Source organism: Accipiter gentilis, chromosome 23, assembly GCF_929443795.1.
Source record: "Accipiter gentilis chromosome 23, bAccGen1.1, whole genome shotgun sequence".
NCBI lineage: Eukaryota > Metazoa > Chordata > Aves > Accipitriformes > Accipitridae > Astur > Astur gentilis.
In genome coordinates, this window is record NC_064902.1 from 1,208,770 (window position 1) to 1,218,869 (window position 10,100).

A 10,100-nucleotide genomic window follows, 5' to 3' on the forward strand; every position below is an offset into this window, starting at 1 on the left:
TGGCGGGGAAAGGCCGGGCGGCTGCCGCGGCGGGAGAAGCCTCCGCGGCAGCCCGGGCCGCGGGTGCCCTCTGCCGGCACCGGGGACCGGCGGCTCCCCGTCTCGCTCCCGCTGCGGGCCGATGCCGCCGCTCGCCGGAGGCTTCGAGGGCCTTGGGCTAGAGGTTTGTCCGGCGAGGCTAGGCTAGTCCCTGCTCCCGCCGCCCCAGCAGACACGGAAAGGGGCAGCTGGGGAGATGTTTGGGCACCGGTTTGGGGTTTTTTTCATGTTGAATATAAGGTAGGAACAATTCTCAGCTGGCAATTAAAACATCCGAAAAAGGAAAGTGTAGAATAGAAGGACTATCAGTACAGAGGAAAAGAGAAAGGGGGAATAGCTTAGCCTTTAATTACTAAATATTAGCCTGCGTAACGGGGCGGGGGGGGATTCACGGAAGAGTAAACTTAAAGCAACACCATGTTGCCAGTAAGGCAACCACAGAAATGCCAGCGGGCGATGGTCAGGCCCTGAAGCCACATAGCAGGGCAGTGGTAAGTGAGAACTGACCCTTTTGTCTCCCTTTCTACAGCTGTTCTTACAGATGTGGTACACTTCTCACCGAGAGCCAGATCGGCCTAAAGCCTCCCAACATCCTGGCGCTTGTACTTACACAATAGTGCTGAACACCAAAGTCAACAGCAAAACAGTGCAAACACTTGTATATTAAAGACAGCTTCAGCAGTACAACACTATTAATGCAAATCTTTTCAGTAGTTTTAATAAGAGAACTAGGCCCTTGGCTTACTCAGGGAAATCAGCTGCAGATCATGTTTATTCCCTTCACGTCCCAAATAAAGTTCCAGCAAAAGACCTTTCTTTTTTTTTTTTAAATTGTTAGTATCACAAGATTTTGGTTCAAAAAGGGAAAGCTCTACTTAACATATTTCAATGAATGGCAACATGAGGACACAAAAGCTGCGATTTTAGCAATGACAGTAAACAATAAGAATAGTTGTTTCCGAGAAGTTTCTGTATATAACTGGCAATACCAATCCATCTGCACATCCAACAGTTCAGACATTGGCTCTTGCAGATCATCAACAGCCTTTGCAAAACAGCATTTGAGTCCCCGTGCAGCCCTGCTCAGCAACGAACCTCCTGCTTGGCTCCACAGACCTCGGCGTACTCTGGGGCTGAGAGCTGATGTTGCAGCCGTGCAGAAAACAGGAGGCAGAGGAGTACGTGGGAGCAACTCCTCAAACCCACACCAGACCCTGCTTCTGCTCTCTCTTTCTTACATGAGAACCACACATCACCTCACCTCTGTGAAGCTCCAGATTACATTACCACCGCACTCCTTTTCAATTCCGCTCCCCCCATCAACCGTGACAAGTGATTTTGGTCCTCCTAACTCTTCCTAAAATCTTCTGCCTCAGAAGGCTCTGAGACCTCTGTATAACAGCCATTCCAAGGGAGATCACATTTTTTTTAACTGAGATAGCAGTTTTCAAAGTCTTTTGTTATTTCGAAGCTCCTACATGAACCTCCTTTCTTCTAAATATATATTTATATATTGCTGACATTCTATTTGATTACAAGAGAGGAAGCTGGTCAGTCACCACTGGGATTGCGCCCAATGACTTTGAAAGCTCTCCCACCTCACCCTGTGACTGAGCACTGCCTTCCAGCACAGACATAGAGCTGCAGATAAATGGCAAAGACGGACAACCTTATGTCTTTTAATGATTTCTATTTGCCACCCTGCCTATGGAAGAGCAACAGCTCAGCTGCAAAAGAGAAGTTCACTTTTCAACACCTTGCAGCAATAGACCACCGCACAAATGTCAACTGCACTGCACTTGGAGCTGCTTCACACTGAGCTTCTAGGCACAAACCAAACCCAAGAGAGATCAAGAGCTACCTCCTGTAGAACTGAATTATCCTACAGCCCTTTTCAGATCTTTTAAGCTATGTCCAAATTTCTCTGGTCTTCTTTCAGCATGCTTGCTGCTGATGCTCTGCTGAGAGATCAGGCTAGTAACTCACAAGTGGAAACTCAGGATTACCTTTTCTCTCTGGAGGACTTCTTGAATGACTGGCTTTTGAGTCTTAAATGATAGCAATCCTCTAACACGTTATGGAAGAGCCTTTGAGTTTGACATTTTTATAAACACCAACCTTTTTATCCTTGATGTTTGTTGTTTAAGGAAATCCCTTCTAGTTCTTACGCATGTACAACATATAAAACAATTGAATTAATACCATATGAGGGTTGACAGGTGAAAAATCATGTTATAGCTAAAATAGTTCAGAAAAACTGTACAGCTGAGGTTTAAGATTGCCTATAGTGACTTTGTATTTTGTTTAGACATTTGTGTTAATACTTCATATAGATTATGTGCAGTACAGATTACAACAGTATGTGCTGTGTGTTGTATAATTTATGAACTATTAAACTTGATTCTTATGTTCTGGGGTTGTGAGTTATAACTAAACAGAATCAAAACCACCAGCAAATGAAGATTTTTTTCTTCTTCTTTTTTTTTTTTTTTTCTGGATTAAACTGTTTTGTGGGGCAGGGGGGAGATGGACCCAAAGCCAAATACTTGCACACTCTCCCTCAGCAAGCTGAGAGCTCAAGCATTATAAATTTAAATACCTTTCGTGTTCTGCACCTGTATAAACTATACTGGTGGAGTTCCAAAACAGGGATCATCTGGCTGGTTTTGTGCTGTATGGGAGAGGAAGACCTCAGCAACTGATGAAGGCAGTGGGGAAACACCTTGGCTTCCTCTAAACTACAGGGATTCCAGAGGAAGGGCTAATGGTTCTACGACACTGAGTAATGTCAGTCCATAAAATCCACAGGTAGCCCAGCAGTGTTGACTGCAAGTCTGCACTGACCTCCAAAATGGAGTTGCAGCTTCTTGACTGTTTTATTACCTAGCTCAGTTAGACACCAATATACTTGTGACAGCACAGAGCTCAGGGCAGGCCTATGCTTAATGCTTATCCTGCTCCTCTCCCAGATTTACAGTCCGCGCTGAACTCCATGCTGTTGCAGGTAAATACAGCGACGGCAACTGTACCTGCGCTGCGAGTTCAAAGCTCCTTTGCCGGGTCTGTGTAAGTAGTGGGCAGTGTGTGAGTGAACACTAGCAGTGGCAGATGGGAAGAATATAAGTAAATAGCTGTGCAAGTAATTAGGGGAGGGAAGAAGGGATTTATTAACTATTAACAAAGATTAACCTACTAACGCTCGCTTTCCTTGATTCTCTATGTAGTCAATGGAGATGCTCATGTGCAACCCGTAATTCAAATACCTGTTACTCAAATATTGTCTTTTGCGAATACTGGGCTGTCTCTCTCCCTTAGTGGCAACAGCCTTTTGTGATAAGCAGGTCCTAGTCAGAGATGCTACGGTAGTTAGGTTTAGAAACAGACTTTTACTCAAAGGCAGCTGAAGAGTTGTATTTATCAAGAGAAAAGGTCTTGTGATTCCCTCATCTCAGTTCTCATATGTAAATACTACCTGATGCTAGACTGCCCCAGACCAAGTTTTGCAGGGAAACACCTGCAACTGTATTAGTTTATGGCCAGTATAACCAGAACCTTGCTGTTGGTCACCGCTTTGCAACAAAAAGCGCCAGGAACAGCGGGCTGAGGGTCCCCAGTGGAGACGTTCAAATGATACTGGAAAGCTGCATTGTTTTACTTAGGCTCTCAAGAACAAGTGATGTTTTGCACTCCCATACCTGGAGTTTACACAGCAGCATTTAAACAAACAGCTTTACAGGGAAGGAAGGAGGAACCCAAATAAAGAGTAAACCTGGAAATCCTGAAGACCTAACAGAAGGTGAGACTACCGCCCTTCGGGTACATTGGCAATGGTGGTGAACAGACTCCTCCTCCAGCTGTAGGCAGCTGCTGAGGTAGCCAGCCACTACCTTCTCCCTTGCTTACAGTTCTGTCATGTCGTCAGGGCTCAGAAAAAACCCACGTCTTGGCCAGATCAGTCCCTTATTCCTCATAGGTACTTAGCATCTGGGGCTCTATCCAGCAGCTGAATCACCATAAGGACTTTTGCAAATTACACTTTTCAATAAATTCTATTTTACTTTGACACGTTTTATTGTTTACAAGGTTTACTTGGGAGATGAAACACAAGTTAATTACATCAACCGATACGTCAAGAAAATGGATTGATTTGATATCCCCTCCAGACGGGCTTCCTTTGCGTGGCAGCATGCATACCACATCTTAAAGAAAGGAGACAGGATACGTTAGGAAGGCACATTTGAGCCATCAGACTGACACTTCTTTATTACGGTGTATTTATTTTTTATCATGTGCTTTGACAGAAGTCTCATAAAGTGTTATGCTCCTTCTGTAGGGTCAAAGTCTTGTGACCTTCCATGATTTTAGAGAGAAGGAACATAATTTTAGAGGGCATGTTTATTATTTCTGTAAACAGTCTGTTTCTCATGCCAAGAGAACAGTTTTTCTGTACGTACTTAGATGACAGCTCAACTTTACTGGCTCACTTTCCTGACCACGTCTTGCCTGCCAAATGTTTTTGATCATAGTCTGGCAAACAAAACAATATTAATAGTAGAGCTGAGCAAATAATCTCCAGAAAACTGCTGATTTTTTTAAACCTCTTTTTATTGTTTCCATAATATCCCTGAATCAAATGCAGTTTCCTTGAGTTCAATTACAATTTTAAAGAACTCTTTTTTTTATTAAAACCAAAATAACTCAACTCTGTGGAATCAGGAAAGCCACTTGCAAAACAATTAATTGTGACAAAGCAGGCCCATCACATTGTGTTGCCTGCATCTCTGAAGAACCAAGTGTCCACGCCGTTCCAGCAGGAAGGCATATGCTTGTCAGTTTACTCTGGACAGGCAGCTTCCAAACCTGTTTTTACTGGCACAGATGTTCATGGATGGTAGTCAAGACCACAGACAAAACAAATTTGTTTTAAAATCTGAATAGCCCACTTTTGCAATGTATACTGATTTCTGATAAATGCACTGAATTAACTTATCTTCCCTTCAAATGGTGAAGGTGTATTTTAAATACACCTTTCTGAACATCCTGCATTCATGCATGACCTAATGCTCTGTTAATGAGGTTATCATACAACTTATGCTCCAAGTCTTTGTTCTCTGACAGTCCATAAAAACTCTTGCAGCACCCTGCAGATGCTGTGAGTTTGATGCAAACTGACCCCTTACCTAAAGGTTTTCGATGTTTTTTTTGAGTGGCACAGAGCTCATAAAATCCCTCCGTGTTGCCCCACTATTATGTCAAGAAAGGCAGAATTACAGTAGGTACATTTGACTGTTATTTGTAGAACAGCCTTCTGGAACACAAGACAAGCTGTAAGATACGATGACAGTACTGATGGCACTGAGCTAGACCATGTCATGTTTTACTCCTGTTCCTGTACAGTGAACAATGTAAGAGGGATGAAGACTCTGGCTCACTCCCCCCTCCACGAACATTCAATTTCCTTTTCTAGGGATGGGTTTATTCAGGGACTTGGACGGGGCTTAATGAAAATCCTGACTAAACATATCATGCAAATTACCAGGCAGCTGTAGCTGTAATGGCCCTGCTTCTTAGACAATTTGCGATACAGTGCTTTAGCAGTATTTCCATACCTACTGAGAGCTGCCCCCTTCCCTCTGGACACCCAGCTGCTGGCATACCAATAAATTCCTATGAATACCTGCAACTCTCTTTGACAAAGTCTAACTCATCCTGAGGTCTCTTTGGGTTTTGTTCGGTGACTTAGCCATCAGAAACCATAAGACTTCATTTCTGCAGCTCAGTCTTCCTGACCCACATTTTTTGCCTTCTTCCTACAGCAGTCTTGTGGCAGGTTGTTCTGTTTTGGCAGCCAAAAGATTCACACTCGCTCACTGCCTGACTGTGCTCCTTGGTCATTCCAGATGTTTTGTTAAAAAGTCATTCATACCTCTTTGTCCTTGTTCTTTCTTTCCCAACCAAACTCCCAAACCTCCCAAACCCAAATGAACTGCTTCAATCCTTCCTCTTTCAGCTTCTCCCTCAGGAAGCAGTCATTCCATTGTGCCAACATGTTCTCATTTGATAGAAACAGAACTATTACTTAGTTAATAATTGTTTCTAATCTGAGATATAGGTAACACCCATTCTGGCAGCAAATTAGCTCCTTTAATGCACACAGTGGGTCTTAGCAGCTGTTGATTTTAAGAAACAGATCAAATTTTGTACAGATATGATTACGAATTTTCACTGGGCATCACAGAGGATCTGGCACTTATCACCTCTAGGTCAGAAAAACAAACCCAACCTAATGTAGAAGTCACTGAAAATCCCCTTCAACTGACAACTTATGATGTGGGGTTAAAAAAAAAAAAAAAGCTGTAGACCGATAAGCTTTAACCATCAAAAAAATTACCACCAGAATTATGATCAATGAACTATATTTCACTTGAGATATTTCTTACTAATGCTCAAGGCAGACTGGTAAGGGTGTATGGTTTAAATTAGCTCTGTGCAAACTTACAGCTGCTATGTTATCCTATTAAAATTTATTTTTCTCCATTGTGGCTCATATTAATTTTCAGCTATAGAACTGCATGTAACTTCAACCATTACAGGCTTCATAAAATGAAAAATATGTAAGCATTTGTTTTAGAAAGTAAAATGGTACACACAGATGAATGATGAAAGCAGATTACTGAAATAAATGCAGCAGGTTACACCTTCACCTGCTGCGAAGTTATTTCTTTAACATCTTTCTGGAAGGAGAACACAAACCACACGAGAGGGGAAAAGAGGGTCTCGAAGTCCCTGTATTCCCTACCCTGATCTGGGAAAGAATTCATCATCGTCAAAGCTGTAGACTTTGGCTATCAAATTTCTTAATCATTATTTTCAGGTATAACCACTGAAAGCCTGAGACACTCAGACCTTTCTCCATTCACCTACCTGTGCTGTTGTAAAATAGGGAGTGATTATCAGCTCTCTGCTGAGATACAGTTATTATTAAAAAAAATCCTTTAATGAAAAGTGTGGGTAAGGTAAACTACAGAAATATCTACCCTTTTGTGACAACAAACTTACTTTGAACAATTTCACACTTGACTTACCACGCTACCACAACTAGAAAGGCCAAAACACGGTTTTAAGGTCTTGAAGCTAACAAATGTAAAGCACATAAAACCCCAAAAGATGAGTAGAAGGAAATTCAATTCAAAATCCCAGAAAAAAAGACAATTTAAAAAAAAAAGCAGTGAGAATAAGAAACCTCTACAGAATAGGGAGAAGGCTGGTAACATGGCAGAGAAACACTTGCATCTTTTTAGAAGAAATCAAATTAACCTGAAACCAAATTAAAGGACATGAAATGGGCATGACAGGAAGCAGAATTATATCTGCTGCACTTGTCCTGCTCTGAAACGAAACCCAGTTCGCATTAAGGAGTTTCCATCCTCATGCTGTTGTGTGCCAGAGGACAGGAGGGTTGAGTGGGAGGCGGTGTCACCAACACAGTGCTCAGGAAAAACGTCTTGGAAAACCTGTGGCAGTAGGCATCACTCGTCTTTTCCAAGAAAAGGTGGAAAGTTAAAAAGGTGAATGATTTCCAACAAAACACTCAGTATCTAGAAGATCCACCAGCTCTAGTGAATCTGCATACAATCTTGCTTGTACTTGGGATCCGCTCTCCGAACTCACAACAATGGCATTACCACATTCCACTGAGGACTTTTCTAACCCCAGAAGCAGCCTCTCCAGCTATTTTCTCTTGCTATTGGCATTGTTTTGTTACATCTGCTGATAATCCTTCATAGCCTTTTGTTCCCTTCCCATTGCACTGATGTTCACTGCAGACAAGACAGATATTGTACAATGCGTGATGTGCCTGCATAAACAGTGCAAATGAAAGGCTTGTAGTGAAAACCAAAATCATCTTTGTAAAGACTGTGTTTAGACTGGAAAAGAACACTGCTATTCCCAGTGAGCAAGTGGGATGTCAGAAAACAAAAAGAGAAATAAAGCATTTAAATCCAGTGCTTGTGCAAGAGAGATAAGGACCATGAACAATTTGGATGCAGAAATGAAGGTGAAAGGTTAAAGGTAAACATTCCATATTCTTTACAATACCTTACTTTACAGATTATCCCCATACAGTTATTCTTCAGCAAGCTGCTAAATTTGAATTGGAAAGTGCTCAGAACACCTTGCTGAAAAGCACACTTTAAGTCGGCCTAACATCACGTGGCAAAATACCACCACATTGAAGAAGTGCAATTTCCACGCTACGCAGCAACTACCGAAATGAAGCGCAGGAACTTTGGAGATAAAACCCATCTTGCCCCCACAGCAACCCAAGGAATATAAAAAAGGGGCAGAACCTTAATAAAGAAAAAAGTGTTAGCTGAGTTGGAAAAAGAACAGATGTATCATGTTAATTTGCCACAAGGTGGCATGTGCTGATCTAGAATAAGTTCCAGTCAGGTAAGATTTGTAAGATCTAAACAGCAAAACTCAGATCTGTGGTAGGCAGGTTCAGCCTCACTGGAGTTACTCCATTTGCATCAGGTTCACACTCGGCCCTACACTATTAGAGAATCTCGTTGTGTTCCTAGGATTATCACCAAACATGAATTCACACTTCTTCCTGGAAGAGAAAAAGCTTCCTTTTCCCCGTTTCACTCCTTGTATTCTATACAATTGCTCTGACTAAGCATAAATAACCTTCTCCTGGCTGCATCTGGGGGCCTCATGCTCACTCTCGCTGAGTTTTCTCCTGGTTTTGGTTCATTCTCTGAACGAAAAAATGTATCTTTCAAAATATGACATTTCTGAGCATCTCTGCAACATAGATTTCTCTGCACCACTGTCCTGAGGGGCCCTTCAGGGTTCAGCCTGCCAAAACGAGTGGTGATAGAGGGAGGCTTGCCCCCTCCACACCACTGTACTGGAACAAGTGTTTGTGCAGCTGCACCACGAGCCTGACCAAGGACATGGTGTGGTGAAAACCTAATCTTTTTCCTTATTTCAGACAGAAAGGAACAAAGCCAGCGTTTATTTCAAAAAGTGCGGTATTCCTCTGTGGTTGTATCTTTACAACAAGACAAAGAAAACTTTATGCTTTCTTCTATGAATTTTATGAACTTTGTAAATTCTTTCTGAAGCACGCAGGAAGTTTGTTTATTCATGTAATTATATAATGACAAAATTTGGGAACAGATATCACATGGCGTGTTCACAGCCGTGCTCAGCATTCCAGCTCTGGGCCAGTAAAACCCTAAACACATGAGAATTATAATTGATGGCAAAGGCACAAATCACACTCAGCAGGATTGAACACTAAATGTGTGTCCTGTAGTTAATTTAAAAAATGGAACTTGTAAACTTCAGCAACAGTTTCTGACAGATAGATATGGGAAGGGAAACCACATTGGAGTCTTTTAAAGCGAGACAGAGGTAAGAGTCACACAGCCATTTTTTTGCTTGTTTAGAAATCAGTTACTATAGGAAATGCAGTATGCTATTGCTGTCAAAAAACGAGACATGTTTAAGACACTTCAGTACTAATAGGACTGACACATTTTCAGAAGCAAGCTCTGTGTCTCCTACGCTGGCAGCTCCTTTAGCTTAGTAGAAAGGAGCGACAGGGATCTCTTCAGCATTTCCACTGAGTTCCTAAATCTGTTTTTATCTTTAAAAAATATAAGTTAACACTTACATAAGTAAGCACTGCTAGGGTTTATGTAATTTATATACGAGAGGCACTAATTCTGCAAGCTAACGTACTAATGTGGCTAATGGGACAGACACATAATACTGACAAAAATCTGCAAGTATCTTGAGAACCACAACTTAACTTCACAAGTGTGTTACAAGGACACTTGCTCCAAAACCATCCTTATTACCCAGCAGACATATGTTTCAGCCTAGCACACTAATGCACCACACAGGTTTACAGCTCTTCTTACTCCTGCGTATTCAACTGTGTATTCAACTCCAGTATTAAAATAAACCATTACAAACCTATTCTGCTCAGGGTCCAAGACGCAAGTACCTTTTATGCCTGTTAAAAATGCTTAAAAAAGCTTTTA